Raw genomic sequence first — 17,481 nt, forward strand, 5'->3', positions numbered from 1 at the left:
ATATATAAGTTGATATTTTGAAGGTTATTATATAGCTTAGAACAAATTAGAATAACTTTGTAAGAATTGATTTCTTTGTATTAATGATACTCAAATATCTTTTTACTTTTGTATTTTTAATTTTATGAAATATATAGATACACGTAATTTTAAATATATGCTACAAATGGATAGAGATGCTTCATTTTCAGGGCAGTCTTTTTACATGTCTTCTTTTGCTTGGCTTGCCTCTTCTCCCTCCCCTGAAATCACTATGTGCTCCCTTGTCTGCCCTCAGGATGACAGATACAACATAGTCTGCATCCTTACATGTTCTGTGTAAACAGATATGCATATCTATGTAATAAGGATAATATTTATTTTTTTCACTGTTGATTTTATAACAATGTCATCACATTGTACACATGTCTGCAACTTGCTATTCTCACTCAACAATAGCTCATGAAAAACATCCAACTCAATTAGTAAAGTTCTAATTCAATATTTTAAATAGTATAATAACTAATGGTATGAATGTACCACAATTTGTCATCACATCATCCTAATGACAAATTCACCGTTCCCAGTTTTTTTGTTTTTGAAACAAATATTGCAGCAAGAAACTTTTTTATTCATATGTCCTTATGTGTTTTTATTTCTATGGGATGGATTCCTACGAGTGGGTATCTTGTATTTTCAATTTAATACATGTTGCCAAGTTGCTTTCAAAAAGTCTTTAATGCATCAGAATTTTACAGCAACTATGAGAGTACCTCTTTCCTCAGTCACCATCAACAACAGAGATTATAGCTCTTTTTAATGTTAGCCATTCTAATAGGTAGAATGGTATTATTTCATTGTCATTATAACTGGCATTTCCCCCACTGCTGGAGAATTTGAAAAACTATTTTCATATGTCTGTTTGTTGTCTCTTTGGATTTGTAACTTTGTGAAATGTCTATTTACATTTTTTTCTATTGGATCCCATAAAATTTTCTTGTCAGTTTGTAAGAGTATTTACTATTTTATAGAAATTAATCATTTGTTTATTGCATTGCTTTCTGTGTTAAGGTCTACTACTCATGGATTGACTTGGTTTATATTTTGCTGTACTTAAGTTAAAAAAAAATTCTATCGTTTATGTCTATGTGGCTTTCAGTTATGATTAAAGTCTTCTCTGCCCATGCTTCTTATATGAAGTTTTCAAGACTTCCTTGAAGATTATTTTATTGTTTTATTTTTACATTTATATAACCCATATGTAACACATCTGGGGTTAATGTTAATTCATGATGTAAGAATGAGGCCCACCTTTATTTTTTTTCCAAATGTATTGTAGATTTTTTCTTCCACTAAATTGAACTGCCCGTTTTGCTATATATCATGTTCTTAAATAATATCAGTGTACATTTTGATATTCTCTATCTTGTTCCCCTGCTTCACTTGCTTTATCTACACTGTGAAAAAGATGATCTAATGAATGCCTAATATCTATTTCAATTCATGTTAAGAGAAATCTAATTTGTTAAAGAAGCAGAAAAGGTATTCAAGCTCAAGGAGAAAAAAGGATTGCTACAAATCCAGTGGAAGATTACCTATACCAAATAGATTCCTTTCTAATTTGTCTAAAGGGAGTTTTGGTCCCAGTGGGTAAAAATTTAAATTGATAATCTATCAATAAAAATCTCAAATTAATTACCACAATATTTACTTTTCTAGGTAATGCTTGATAAATCACAGAGTTTCAAAAACATACTCCGTTCTTAGGCATCAATGATGAGTACAAAGTAATTTTCATTCCTTCTAACACTAGCCTGGGATTTTGAAAATGTATTTAAGATGTTCTGGAAATGGGCTGTCTTGTTTCTTACACTTATCTGTTATACAGGTGCCCATTTTTAAAGATAGATGGCTTTCAAATAGCATTTTAGGATTTAATTTTAACAGGTTTGCCTCTGAATAAAAAGAGAATTGTCAGTATGATGTCACTCTAATGTGCAGTCATTTATTGTTAAGTCAGTTTTGTTTGAGTATATATTATATATTTAACCCTTTGCCTGAGATCAAATGTAACTGACTTTTTCAAGTGATTTCATTGGATTCAGCAAAGGTAGGATTGGATCTATTGGTTAGCTTAATCTTCAGTGATTTCACTTTAACAGGTGAAATTTTTAAGAGAATATAAACACATCTTCAGAAGTCAGTGCTATTAATTTCTGTGCAAATATTTGTGCAACTCAGTTTAAATTTGATTTTGATTATCTGAATAAAATATTCATGTGTAAGAGCTGAAAACTACATAAGGGGAGACTGGTTTTTGTTGAATTCTTTATCAATATCGGTGAATCTAATTTTGTGACACACAAAACTAAAACAATTGTTCAAAGAAGAAAAAAATGCATTCTTCAATTTATTTCATATGAGTATGTTCCAAATGTTAGCTCTTTGTGTAAGTGTAACATTTTTACACTTGTCACATCTATATATGATCTGTACCATCATTAACTGATTTTGAAAATTTCTTTTTGTATTTTAAAAAATACTGAAAATGGAAATTTGATATCATTTCTATCAATTAAAACAGTACTGCTCGATTTATAGTATATCCATTAAAATAAATGAATAAATTAATTAATTTTGGGGGGTGGGGGAATCCAAGTGTTTTCCTATTAAAATTATAGCTTGTACTGAAGGGGAGCAGAGTTTTCCATCCCAAAATACGCCTCTTTGGGATATTGATTATTTTAAGCTAATTATTTTTAAGAAACAAAAGAGTGGGGAAAATCCTTTGATGTTCCCCTGATGACCTAAAAGAATTTAGATAGAAGACCTGCGTTCCAAGAAGGGAGCTATCATCCTATACAGAGATAGTTTAATATGAACTAGTATGTGACAGGGAGGAACCTATGGAGGCCCATTTGATCAGAGTGCTATCTGTGTCCCATTGTCAAAGAAGGCCCAGCAAACATTCATTTACCAAACATTTGCTTTTCCATCTCCATGTGAATTGCCTTTCTGCCTTTTGAAGTCCCAAATCACAACATCCCCTTTCCCAACCCGTCTCCTTAGCTCCAGATGGCCTACAAGCCTTAACTGCCTGATCTGTCCTGGGGTCTCAAAGTCTTACGGAGCCCCTGTACATATATACATAATTAAATTTGGTTATTTTCTTCTGTTCATTTGCTTTATGTCATCATTATTTAACCAGCCAGAAGAACTAACAGGAGAAAGGGGAAATTTCCCCTTCCTCACAATACCATCGGTGTATTTTCAAATATATCTGTTTATATGAACCCAAAAAGTTGATAAAACTTTAATAAAGTAGCAAGTAGTAGATTTTGTTACATTTATTTTTTTTATTTTTTTATTTTTTTGTTCATTTTGTTCTTTTGATTCCACTTATGAGTGAGATCATATGGTATTTGTCTTTCTCTGTCTGTCTTATTTCACTTAGCAAAGTACCCTCTAGGTCCATCCATTTTGTCCCAAATGGTAAGATTTCATTTTTTTTTTTTTAAAGCCAAATAATATTCCATTGCTGACTGACTTCTAAAAATATGTACTCAATAAACAAACTGACATGCAGTGCTTACTCTTTGCCAGACACAGGTCTAGGCATTCTTCTAATTTAATCATTGTAGCAACTCTATGAGGCTAGATATTATGTTCAAAAATGTTTTCATAGACTTTCATGACATCACTTTACTAGCCATGTGTCCTCGAGTTGATTGTATTAAACAAGAAACAGAAAAAATTAATTCCCACTAAAATTATTTTTCTTCCTTGATTATACTGAATAATTGGGAGTGACAGGTATTTGTTTTCTCCAAAGCATTATTATTACATGCTCTCACTTTCTTTTCAGTCACTTATGCTGAGGGAATAAATAATAGTTTTTCCACATTTCCAGTGGGAATGCTAAAGTTGCCACTCTGATTGGATAATTCTTTGGTGTCTCTTATACCCTTCTCTCTGGTACTATGGAAATCAGGATGGCAATGGAACTTTCTTTTTCAGACTAGAATTCTTCTAGTAAAAACAAAAGTAATTAAAGGCTAAAGAAAATGTAATTTTGGGTGAAGAGTTGAGGGATGAATGAAAAGGTGACAAGGATTAAGAAGTACAAATTGTAAAGTACAGCATAGGGAATATAGTCAATGATATCGTAATCACTATTCATGGTGCAAGATGGGTACTAGACTTATAGAAGTAATTACTTTGTAAGGTACATAAATGTCGAATCACTATGTTGTACACCTGAAACTAATATAATATTGTATGGCAGCTATAATTGAAAAATAAATTTAAAATTTTTTAAATTCTAAAAATTATAAAACAAAAATAATTTTATTCTTTCGTTCTTCTTTGCCTAAAGCCTTCAGGAAAGACCAAGGATTTTGTTTGTTTATATTTCAACTTCTATATGGCTTTTATATAACTATAGATTTAGATATATAAATTACAGAATTATAAACCTGGAAGGAAATTACCAAGATCTTCTTACCTCCAGGTAGAGAAATGGAGTGCCCATAGTAACAAAAATTATCTGTCCCTGTCTTTCTGTTATTTTCTTTACTATCTTCAAAGATAATGTAGATTAATCTAAATTATTGCTATGTTAAAAGTCTTGTTTCACTTGAATATTTATTAAAGGAAAATATCAGTACATTTTTGTTGCCGTTGTTGCTTGGCCCTGTGCTTCATTTCTTCTGTGTGATTACTTAGTATTTTTTTATTATTGTTTTTCGTGATCCCTATTGTTAAAAGTAAAATAACCTTCATTATGATGTTTGGTATTTTTGTTGTATATCACTGGAGACTGTATTCAAAATATAACTACTAGTTTGACAGATCAAAGTATACATTATCTTGAACACTTTCATGTATTCAACAAGAAAAAGCATGATCTCTTTTCTTAAACATTTTCTAAAAGGGATTCCTTAGTTCTGATTCACATGATTTCATTAATGTTCATATAGAAGGGAACAAGTCACAAATTGTGATTAGTGTTTATATTTTCATTCTGAGTTTTTCTTTTTCTTTTGTTTTTTTTTTTTGGTTTTGCAACCCGAAGATTATTTATCAAATATATTTGTGCACAACATGCTCCATGTATTTTGGCTTTATTCCCGATTACTTTCTTCCCATCCAAGTGTCTGCTTCCTTGTCACTGTCAGCCAGTTGTGGTCTCTGTAGACTAGGTTTTATTTGTTCTCCTTTTATTTTAAGTTACTTTCTAAATCCAAAGTGGGAATAGTATCTTCAGTTCTCCCTAATATAAATGTTAAAATTATTGCATTTAAAATAAAAGGATAAAAATCTGTCCTTTAACCAATAAACACATAACATTGCCAGATGGCTTTATCAGCATCTTAAACCTGAGTTCATGAGTTTTGTTTGAAACATAAACATCAATTATATCTCCTGTCATGAAACTAGTAGTGGTGGCCAAGTGGCATCAGCATTGATCTGTGCATATTAGATTCTTAGAAGCCCCGGATTTCATGATCAGCACCTGTTTTGGGTTCTACAAGGAATCCCAAATACAGAACAGTTTCCAAATGAAAACAGGCATGTTATATATTTTTTCAACAGGAAGTGTTAAAAATTACTTTTTTGGAATTAAGTTAGTAATTTTAATGTTCTTATTGTATTTCACATGTCACATTAAGTTAGATCATATTTACTGATCAAGAAAATGCCCAATTTTCAAAGGTCACAAACATTAAAATAATTCCTTAAATTCACCATTGTTCATAGGCAATAACTTACATTTTTGATACTATATTGCACTGTAGTTGGACGTTTTCCATAATAAAAAAATTCCTATTTATTTTCTCTGATATATTATAACTCTAAAATGCACCTACAGTTATACTACCTTCAAATTAAAACCATTCAAATATTAATTGGTAGATAAAATGGAACAGAATTAAAAGACCATAGATTTGAAAAGGGAATCATAAGAGAAAATAAAAATATGCAGAAGAAAAAACCATAATAGTAAAAAGAAAACTGACTAGGAGATATGAATAGCAGCGACTGCATGACAGGGAGTAAATACTTTGATGTAGAAGACAGATGAAAAGTACCAAAATGAAAACAAGGAGGGATGTGTTGAAACAGTTATTTTTGGATAAAAGACAGTGAATATTCACTCCACAAAATCCCCAGTACCCTTGAAGGAAAACAAAAATTACAGAAGAACTAGAGCAGAAGCAAATAAATATATATCAGAAGAAAATCTCCCTGAGGAGACACAAAATTCTGATTTTGTAGATCAAACAGTTAAATTATCACTAAAGAGATACAATCAGAGCACATATAAATGGCCAATAGATATATGAAAAGGAGCTCAACATCACTAATCATCAGAGAAATGCAAATCAAAACCACAATGAGATATCACCTCAGACTTGTTAGAATGGCTATTATCAAAAAGACAAGAAATAACAAGTGTTGACAAGGATGTGGAAAAAAGGAAACCCTCATAAACTGTTGGTGGAAATGTAAACTGGTGCAGCCACTATGGAAAACAGTATGGAGGGTCCTCAAAAACTTAAAAATAGAACTGCCCTATGATTCAACAATCTCACTTCTGGGTATTTATCTGAAGCAAACAAACATACTAACTTAAAGAAGATACATGCACTCCCATGTTCATTGCAGCATTATTTACAAAAGCCAAGACATGGATATATATACATATATATATATATATATATATATATATATATATACACACACACACACACACACACACACACACACATATATATACATATATATGTGTGTATATATATATATATATATATATATATATATATATATATATATTATTCATCCACAAAAAAGAAAATCTCGCCGTATATGACAACATGGGCATTATGCTAAGTAAAATAAGTCAGATAGAGAAAGACAAATACCATAAGGTCTCACTTATTTGTGGACTATAAGAACAAAACCAAAAAAATCCAAAAATGAATTCACAAATACTAAGAACAGATTGGTAGTTACCAAACGTGGGGTGAGGAGTGGGTGAAATGGGTGAAGGGGGTCAAAAGGAACAAACAAAAACAAATAACAAAATCCGGTTATAAAGTAAGTCTTATAATGTACAGTATGGCGACTAGTTAATAATACTGTATTGTATATTTGAAGTTGCTAAAAGAGGAGATCGTAAAAGTTTGTATCACAAGAAAAAAACTTGTAACTATATGTAGTGATGGATGTGAAGTAGACTTACTATGGTGAACATTTCACAATATATACAAATATCAAATCATTATGTTGTACACCTGAAACTAATATAATGTCAATTATGTCTCTAGGAAAAAATGAGATACAGCCAGATACAGCCAATTAATTACTTGCAAATAAAGAGAAAGGGAAATTCCCCAGGCATCAATCTAAAAACTAACTTGGAAAGAAATGTAACTTCTTTTAAAAACAAATTAATGATACCAAGGCAGGATACCCACTTGGGAGAATGTACACATTGGATCAAGAAGAAAATGGAAAAAACTTCATACCTAACCCATTTAATAATGATCAGTACCCAGTTAACTAAGACTTTCTACCATTCTATAATGATAATAAAATGGCACGAAACCTAGCATCACGGAGATTAAGTTTGTTAAAGTCACAAAACCAATAAATAAGTGACAGAGCCAGAAGTCAAACCAAAGCTCTTACATACTTAGCTCTTAACAACTCTGCTTTACTATTCTCCATTTAATACTGTATAATGATGCAGGAAAATGTCTCTACAAATGTATGAATAGGTACGTATGTACATAAAAGTAATAAATGTGTATGTTTCTAGTAAATATGTAGGTACTGAAGCCTATGCATGTTATGCGTAAGTACATAAATGTATAAGCATACATATGTATACGTGCTTACATTTGTTTATCCATGAGTGTGTATGAAGGCAGAATGAAAAACCACATTGAGTATAAAATATAATCCTAGAGAATATGTGAACATGTATAGATATATTATGCATACAATCATACAAAAAAATAATGAATCAAAATGTTAGCGATTCTCTCTAAATGGTTATATTAGAGGATAACTTAAAAATATAATTTTGAATATTTCTTGTTATCAACATTGGATATATGCTACTTTACAGAACAAAAACATAATTAAATGTAAACAAAGAAACAAAAAATAAACATCATTAAATAATCAATTAAAATACCAATTTAATTGACAATTAAAAGTTGAACCTTTGTTGCTTAAATATTAAGCAAGAACACTTTGTTGGTCCCATGACTCCAGAATAAATAAGAATGAACCACTTGTTATGTCTTCATAACGTAGACAGGTGGGTCAGGTGGGTCTTCACCTGACCATGCTGGCAGCCTGATCTCAGACCCCCCAGCCACTTGAACTGTGAGAAATCAATTTCTATTGTTTATAAGCCACCCTGTCTGGGGTATTTTGTTACATGAGCCTAAATGGACTAAGAAATAGCCACTGATTTATACATAACACCACTCTCAATACATTTTAAATATAATATGATGGCCTACATTAAGAAAGGTGCAAAACTCTGTATTGAGGGTCATGCAACAATACACAAACAAAAGGAAGAAATAAACTGTTTTTGAAAGATAAATCTTGTTGCTTATATGATTTTAATTAATCTCAAATTAATTAAGATTAAATTCCTATTGTGATTTGGAGGAATGGAAATTTATATCTCAATAAGAGACAGGATTTCCATTAGAAGAAGAAAGAGATGAAATATTAAAGTATATTTGGCAAAAGAATGCATGGTGACTTAGTTTACCATATTTCAAAACATCAATAAGTATTTCATATAACAGAATAAAAAGTCTAGATGATAGGGTAGGTAGGTAGATAGAAATGAGCAGGAGAAGGAGAGACCTAGCCCGGGTTAGGAGGCCCCTTGCTGCAGCTCCTACTTGGGTCAAGACCCTTTGCAGTTGCCCTCACTTATGGCACCAATGCCTTACTAGCCCAGCAGGGTTCCAGGCTGACACATGCCCCTAAATCAAAGGGATGCATTTATACATGCCCCTAAGTCAATGTGTTGTTAAAAGCCAGAGAAGGAAGACATCCCGCTTACCAGAGCACACATCATGCTTCTCAGGACCATTTTAGTGAGCTTCTCAACAAATCCTAAAAAGAAAATTGACAGAAACTGCCTTGAGAACCAAAAGGGAGGACTGGGCACCTCAGCAGGAGAGGAAGAGAGAAAGAGAAGGGAGAGGGGGCGACAATTCTACCCACAGAGATAAAAACCCTCACACAATGTAAGGAGAGGCCTTTCCCTCCCTTGGGATTGGTCCGCTCCACATATTGGAGTGTATCTGCCTTTACTAATAAAATTCTTATTAACCTATACTTGCACAACACGCTGTCTCTCAACTTATTTCTTTCCCTTGAGGACAAAGAGCGACGAATATTATCACAACCCAGAAACATAGATATATGCCGAAATTAATAAAGATATAGACCATTTTAAAGGTGAACTTCCAAGTGAGTTGGAAGGAACAGATTACTTAAAAATCATATTCAGGAAAGTAAACATACATTTGATGGGGGATAAAAGTTTAGAAAAGTACCTCATACCTTAAAACAAACTACACTTCAACATACACCTTAAAAAATTTAAAGGTGAAAAATAAAAACCTGAAGAAAAAACGAAGAACTTAATGTAAGTGAATATGTATCTGCTCCTTGGATTAGGAGTATGTTTCTAAAAATTAGAATACATACAGAAACATAAAGGGAACAATTAATAAATTTGTCTAGATAATGAAAAAATGCACTATATATCATATACATGTGAGCTTCAAAAATATATCCAACATATATGGAAGTCAAAGAATTAAATCTTTACTGTATTTAAAGCTTTACAAAGAGGAAATGCCAAAAACAAGAAAATGCCATTATTTAAAAAAAAATGACTAAATGACAGTAGAGGAGCACTCTTAGACTGAAAATCTGGCAGCAGAATTATTATGCAGGGACACCTGGTCAAAGACCCACCTTGCTGCTTCCCCGTGCTGATGGAGCGCTCTTGTAAGCACTGAGTTTTTGTAGGTAACAGAATTTGTAACCACAAAATATGCCTCTTTGGCATAAGGATTATTTTACGCTGGATAATTTTAAGAAACAGCAAATATGGGAAAAGCTTTGAAAACCCAGAAGTTACCCTTTGTAAAGGACATTTACATTCATCAGGGAAATCTCCACCTGTAAGGGTGTCTCCCTGTCTATACCAGGCCTGCCTTCACTATCAATGGACAAGGCATGGACTTGAACTTCTTTTGTCTTTAGCTGGAGATAGTATTTAAGGTGGTGGTGCAGGCCATTTCTGGGAGTTACTCCATTTTCCTGGGTCTTTCCCATGTATACAAGAGGTGTACATGTTATTAAACTTTATTTTGTTTTTCTCCTTCTAATGTGTCTCATGTCAATTTGACCATTAGACCAACCAGAAGAACCTTGACAGGTAGAGGAAAAATTTCCCTCCCTGACAGTGCTAAGTTGATAGCTCCCTTCTTTTAAGGTGGTTTTTCTATCTGAATTCCTTTAGGCAGGTAAAGGGGAGGGTCAAAAATTTGGAGTCTTTTGTTTCTTAAAAATAATCTTAAACCTTAAAATAATCAATATCCCAAAAGGCATATTTTGGGGCAGCAAATTCTGTTTCCTCTCAGATTTTTTTACTAAGATTAATCAGTATTATGTTTAGATTTTAGAAAGGGGTGTCCGGAACTGAAGGAGGAAGCAGAGAGCTTTGTGTGACTAAGGCAGAAAGTAGAGCTCTGGACCCGAGATGTTCAGGTTGTTAGAGGAAGTTTATTTGGTAAAAAGGTTGTGTCAATAAGAGTTGTCTGCTCTTCCCCTATGCCTGGTTAGGCTTAGTGGACAATTATAGACAAATGAGCCAAAGTCAAGGGAGTCTGAAAAGCAGTTTCTGGATTCCTTCATTGCATTTATCCAAAGAGGTGTGGATGAGACAAGGTTGCCAACTTTAACAAGCATAGAATCACCTGAAGCATTTGTTAGAACACAGAGGCCCAAGAATTTGCATTTCTAACAAGTTCCCAAGTGTAGTAATGCTGCTGGTACTTGGACTACACTTGGAATAACATTGATCTAGGATCCCCCAAAGGGATTTGAAACCCCCAAGGTTCAGCCTACATCTCTGATCTATCAAATGGCTGCATTTTATCATTACACTAGGTTAGAAAATAACTGACAGTCAATATATAACTTTCTAGGTAGAAAAGTGTTGAGGTTTCAGGTATGGAGAGGAAAGCCTAGAGCTGAGAGATATTTTAACTCTTACTGATTCTATTTCCCCTGAGAAGACTAGTAAACGAGGAGAAAAACCTCAGGGAAGCAAAAATCAAGTTCTATTACTTTAATTGTGAACAATTTTATTTTAACATGGAGATTTCTGTTTGTTTTTTGCTTTTTCCACCTTCCCACCTACAATAGAAGTTTGATTCTACATCTAATGGTACTGATTAATCAGTTTTAAGAACAAATAAATGCCATTTAGAGGACTGGATTTCTGACATAAATTTCTTCTTAGGAGCTGGTGCCTCCAAAGTAGAAAATTAAAATATTATTTTAGCCACTTAGCATTGGGAAAAGTATATTACAAACTTTTTTTTCATCTCTTTTTTAAAGGTGGGGGAAAATCTGCATATACAATGGCCAAGTACAGCGTTCTAAGATCTTGGGGTGGGGCTACATTTATTTATTAGCCAGATAATACTGAGATACCAAGTTCACATGGAAGTGTCAAATAGCTAATTTCTTTATTTCAAAAATAATTTTCATGTAAATAAGAAGATGGCCTATTGAGTCAGAGCCAACCAACATAAGGAGGAGGGGTGTGGTTGGCAATGTGCTTGACTTCATCAAAATTGGGAAAGGGGGGCCTCTTTGGCATAAGGGTTATTTTGAGCTGATTATTTTTAAGAAGAAGCAGATACAGGAAAAGCTCTGAAAATGAATATTAGAAATTACCCTGTTGTAAGAAACATTGACATTTATAAGGGGAATCTCCATTTATAAGCATGTCTCCCTCTCTGTACCAGAAAGAGAAGGATTACTCCAAGTCTCCAGAAACCCTTGTCAATGGAGGAGGCAAGCACTTAAAACTGCGTAATACCCTTATTACTGATTACTGTGCTTTGCCTGGTCACCTCCCATAACTGGCCTTATACCCCTACCCCCCCAACACCTTCATTTGTCTTTAACTAGAAATGGTATTTAAAGTGGTGGCTTAGGACATTTGGGGAAGTTCCTTGGTTTTTCGGGGTCTCTCCCATGTATACAGGAGGTGTACATGTTATTAAACTTGTTTGTTTTTCTCCTGTTAATCTTTCTTTTATTACAGAGGGTCTCAACCAAGAACCTAAAAGGGTGGAGGGATATTTTTCCTACCCTACACTGGGAACCTTGAGATTCGTTGGTCTTTCCCTTGGGGTATTTCAAAGTCTCAGCTTGAGGAAAATGGCTTCTGAACTGAGGAAGAATCAAAACTTAGAGCTACTCTCCCTCCCTCCTTTATTATTGTAAAGATTGGGGAAATGTAGAGGATAAAAGAGACCTGGAGCCAGTATGAGGAGAATAAATGGGCAGCATTGAGTAGAGAGCAAATCTATTATATTGGAAAACAGGGAGGAACCACAAATAAAGAAAACTGTCCTTGTACTGGAAACTAGTGGAGCATAAAGAGACGCCAGATTTGCCACCTGGTTGTGCCCCCTACCCCTGTGAAAGGCCAGATCTAACTGGGGAGGTTGGGGCTTCTTTTTTTCTTTAGACATATAGTACTTTACTAATGATGATGAAGGAATTGACTGGACATGTGTACTTGGAGGCCATTTCCAGGATATTTGGGGCAAGAGTCAACAACAACAAAGAAAATGGAAACTACTAAAATTTCATGCAACAGAATAAATTGAATACATGCTTTGCTATGATAATTTATAATAGGGCACATCAAAGGTAGTGGATTTTGGTCAGGAATTGTATTAATCAACTCTCTTATTAGAAGAAGGTAAAAAGGTAGATATGATAGAGAAGTGGAATGCTCATATGAACTGATGACCTTTTGAGAAAATGTAATTTTTCTGCTCTGGCAAAGTGATTAAAATCTATATAAAAGGCAAAAGAAAAAAAATGAGCCAATGAATAACCATGGAGAATTAAAATTAACCAAATAATGATCTTTCTTGTCAAAAAAAATTACACTGGGTAAGTTAAACAGGCAAAAGAGATTTTATTCAATATAACTGAAATTGGGTCAAGACAATAGAAATAGGGGAGAGAGAATGAACTCAATTCACCTGAAACAAAAGGCAGGAGAGTTTTTAAGTGCTGGAGAGGCAGTGTTAAACTACTGAGGACATTAGGGGAAGGTTGGTCAGTCCACAAATACTTGTTAAATGACGGTCATTGAAGAGTGCCTCATACCCTCCCATAAAGATTAGGAGATAGTGGTGCTATCTTTCTTGATGATTATATTAAGAGGGATGCCTCCCAGGTCCGTGAGAAAGACACTCCTGATTTGGAAAACTGGCCAGAGGCTGGGAAGAAGAGTTATATCTAAATTTTGTACGAGGTCTGCCAATTAAGTTTGCGAACTTGTTGCAATGATGTTGCTAACCATTTTTTATATCGGGGATTATTCATGATGAGTTTGTACCAACTAGACAAACAGTTAACCAAGTTTAGTATTTGGAAGTGATGAAAACGCTGTGTGAAAAAGTTAGATGACCGGAACTTTTCACCAACAATTCATGGCTCTTGCATCACGACAATGCACCAGCTCACATGGCACTTTCTTTGAGGGAGTTTGCAGCCAGTAAACAAATCACTGTATTGGAACATCCTCCCTACTCACCTAATCTGGCCCTCAGTGACTTCTTTCTTTATCCAAAGATAAAGGAAATATTGAAAGGAAGACATTTAGGACATCAAGGGTGATATGAAGACAGCTCTGATGGCCATTCCAGAAAAAGAGTTCCAAAATTGCTTTGAAGAGTGGACTAGGTGCTGGCGTCAGTGCATAGATTCCCAAGGGGAGTACTTCGGGGGTGACCGTAATGATATTCAGCAATGAGGTATGCAGCACTTTTTCAGGGATGAGTTCGTGAACTTAATTGGCAGACCTCATAATTACAAAGTTTCTAAGGCAAATGCTCTAAGGACAAGGAGATCAGAGGCCTATAATTAGGAAGAAAACTGTCTTAAGTTTAGTCAAACTGAGGGGACTATTAAGGCAGTCTTGGTCACTCTGAAAAGAATTCAGGCACATATGCTCTACAGAGTTTGTACTCCTTTAAAGATAAGGATTGCTTCAATGTTCTGATAAAGACAGGCTATTCAGTATGTTATAAAAAGTTAACATAATATTTCAAATGCTAACTCCTAATTTTAATGCAAAAAGAATACAAAAATAGTAACTGAGAGCATAAAAAAACTTCAAACTACTGCCCAAAACAATCTATCACAATCACAGATAATTTATTTTACGATGGCAAAGTTAGTTTTTTTTATTAATTAGAGTTGTTTGGAGTGACAATTGTTACTTTTAAAAAGAGAAAATCGTGTAGTAATATAGCATTGTTTATAGCCCTAAACTGGAAACAACCTGAATGTCCACCAAGAATAGAATTGATAAATTGTGGTAAATTCAAACGACGGAATACTTTACAGCAATGGAAATGATTTAATTTGTACTAACTACTATAACTTGGATGAATGCCATAAATATAATATTGAATGATTGAATGGAAAAGCCATACATGAGTATAAAGTACACGGTTTCATTTATATTAAGTCAAAAACAGTCAAAAGTTATCTCTAGTTTCTTTTGAAGATGGGTGCTTTTGACTGGAAGGGGGCTTCACAGGGGCATCTGGGGTACTGGTAATGTCTATTTCTTGATCTAGGTGGTGTTGCCTTGATGAAAATTTACTTCACTGTTCACTTAAGGTTTGTACACTTTCCATGTATGTAATGACGAGCGGGGAAAAGGAGGAGGGACATACGCTAGAATGGGAATAATTAATTTATTTATCTTAATATCTAATCAACTTATTTAGCAATATGCAATAGCAAAAGACAAACGCAATTAATAGAATATGTTACTGTCAGAAAGTAAAGGTGGTTAAGACTAAACTATATACATTGATAACAATGTCATGTCACAGGAGTACACATACATATAAATTTAAGAGATCCCAACACATGTTTACTATTGATAAAAAATCACTTGGCTAAATACACAAATAACATCAATAAGGAGTATTCAAAAGCAGTAATAAACTCTACAGGATAGTAACTATTACAGTAGATGCCAAAAGCTCACCAAACTGGGGGAGAACAGCACTGGATAAGTCATAAATCAAAACCTTGCCAGGTCTGTAGCTGAGAGAAACTCAGGTGTCTCCCACACCGCTGTTTGTTAGTTCCCAAGAATGTTGCTGTTGTTTTTGTTGTTGTTAGGAGTTAAGGAGCCTTCTGATGTTATAAGCTACAAGCTATATATAAGTTTTCAAGGTGTTAACAATCTGAAGAATGTTGCTGCTGTTGTCGTTGTTGTTGTTAGAAGTTGAGGTGTCTTCTGATGCTGTAAGCTGTAAGCTGCATAGAAGTTTTCTAGATGCTAACAAGTTCTCAAGAAGGCTACCTGTGGGGAACAACACTGGAGAGGCCTGGAACCAGCCAGGCCTCACCAGGTTCAAGGCTGAAAGTCAGGACGTCCCCTGGTGTTGTAAGCTGCCTGTTGCCGGAAGTCTTCAAAATGTTAGAATTATTAAAAATCACCAATGACAAATGACCAAATGACGAAATAATTATTATTATTACACTGCCAACTGAGGTTGGTCTTATATATATGTTCAGATGTATCTTAGAGCCAAGTTTCTTTGTTCCTGCCTCCCCCTCCGGGAATGGCCAGTTCCGGGAGGGTCCAGCAGTTACTGATATAAATGCTGTCCATCTGGCCAAAGGGCCAATTCATCTGGGTAAGCAGTATCTACTGTTCTTGCTTGGGACCATCAGCCCAAGGTCTTCCAAAGCCTGGCAACGTGCCTGTCACGTCGTCCTGATATAACTTAGCTACTTCTTTACTTCATCTGTTGTGGGCCAAACAGACAGAACAAAGAGGGAATTCTCTCAACCTCTGATGAAGAATTTTTTTAACCCTAAGCTAACCATCATCTCAAAACACAGACAGAACAATAAACATCATCTCACATCTCCCCTACTCGAGAGAATAAGACCAAACAGAAAAACAACCTCCTCTCATGTCTCCCCAGCTCAGGAGAATGAGACCAAAGGGGGCATTTACTCAACAGCACAAGAATCACCTCACATGCAGGAGCAGATAAAAGCTAATAGACAAAAGCTCACATCAACCAATGAAGGCAAATTTTCTTTAACATCTTCCCTACAATGTATTATCCTGTAGATTTCAATCAAAAGTTTAAAATTTATTTGCTATTCATCAGTCGATTAAAGTTCTTTCCTTCTTGTGACAGTTTTGGCATCTTATATATATTTTTCCAGAAATATATAGTCTAACAAATATATAAATGTGTAGGTGTTTGTAATACTATCTTTTTGTTTTTATTTTCACATGTCTCCAGTTATTTCTCCTCTTTTATTTCATAATTTATTTAAGTGTATCTTCTTTTTTGTGTTATCAGTCTTGCTAGAGGCCTTTACTAAGCTTTTCAAAGAATCAGCACTCAGTTTTATTTTTCTTTCCTATTTTTGCTCTCTTTTCCATTGATTTCTTTTTATTTGATCTGTCAGTTTCTGAGTTGAGTTAAATATCAAAATGCAATTGTTGATTGAATTCTTTATCCTTGCAATTTCGTCAAAAGTTGCTACATAATATTTGATGTTATAGTATATGTTGCTTATATGTTTATGAAGGTTTTACCTTAGGGTTTTATTGTTCTTTTTATGATATACCCTTCTTGTCCCATAAGAAAAATGTCATAAATACTATCTTGCCATATATTGCTACTCCAGTTCCTTTGTTTGCAATGGTACAACATATATTTTTAAAATTATTTTATTTCCAACCACTTTATTTCTTTTTATTTTATGTGTGTATCTTATAAGACGATATATTAATTTTTTCCAATCACAGATATTCTGTTTTTTAAATGGTAAGCTAAATTTATTTATATTAATTTAAATTCATGGTGTTTCAGGGCCCACTGTCATCATGTTTCCCGTTTTGCATTTATTTATTTCCTTTTCACCTGTATTCTACTTTCCACTGAAGAGACTGAATTTTCTTGGACTTTCAAGGTTATACTTCCTACTTTTGTTCTTATGATGGTTATTCCTAGCCTAAGATGCATTATCATATATACTTAACACTACAGAGCTCTTAAACTTATTATTTTCTATATATTCCCTCTAAAAAGGCAAGTAATTTAACATATGGCATTTCCCTATGCCTTAACCGTATTCTCT

Source organism: Rhinolophus sinicus, chromosome 18 (assembly GCF_057876585.1).
Source record: "Rhinolophus sinicus isolate RSI-liver-muscle chromosome 18, RSI-T2T, whole genome shotgun sequence".
Lineage (NCBI taxonomy): Eukaryota > Metazoa > Chordata > Mammalia > Chiroptera > Rhinolophidae > Rhinolophus > Rhinolophus sinicus.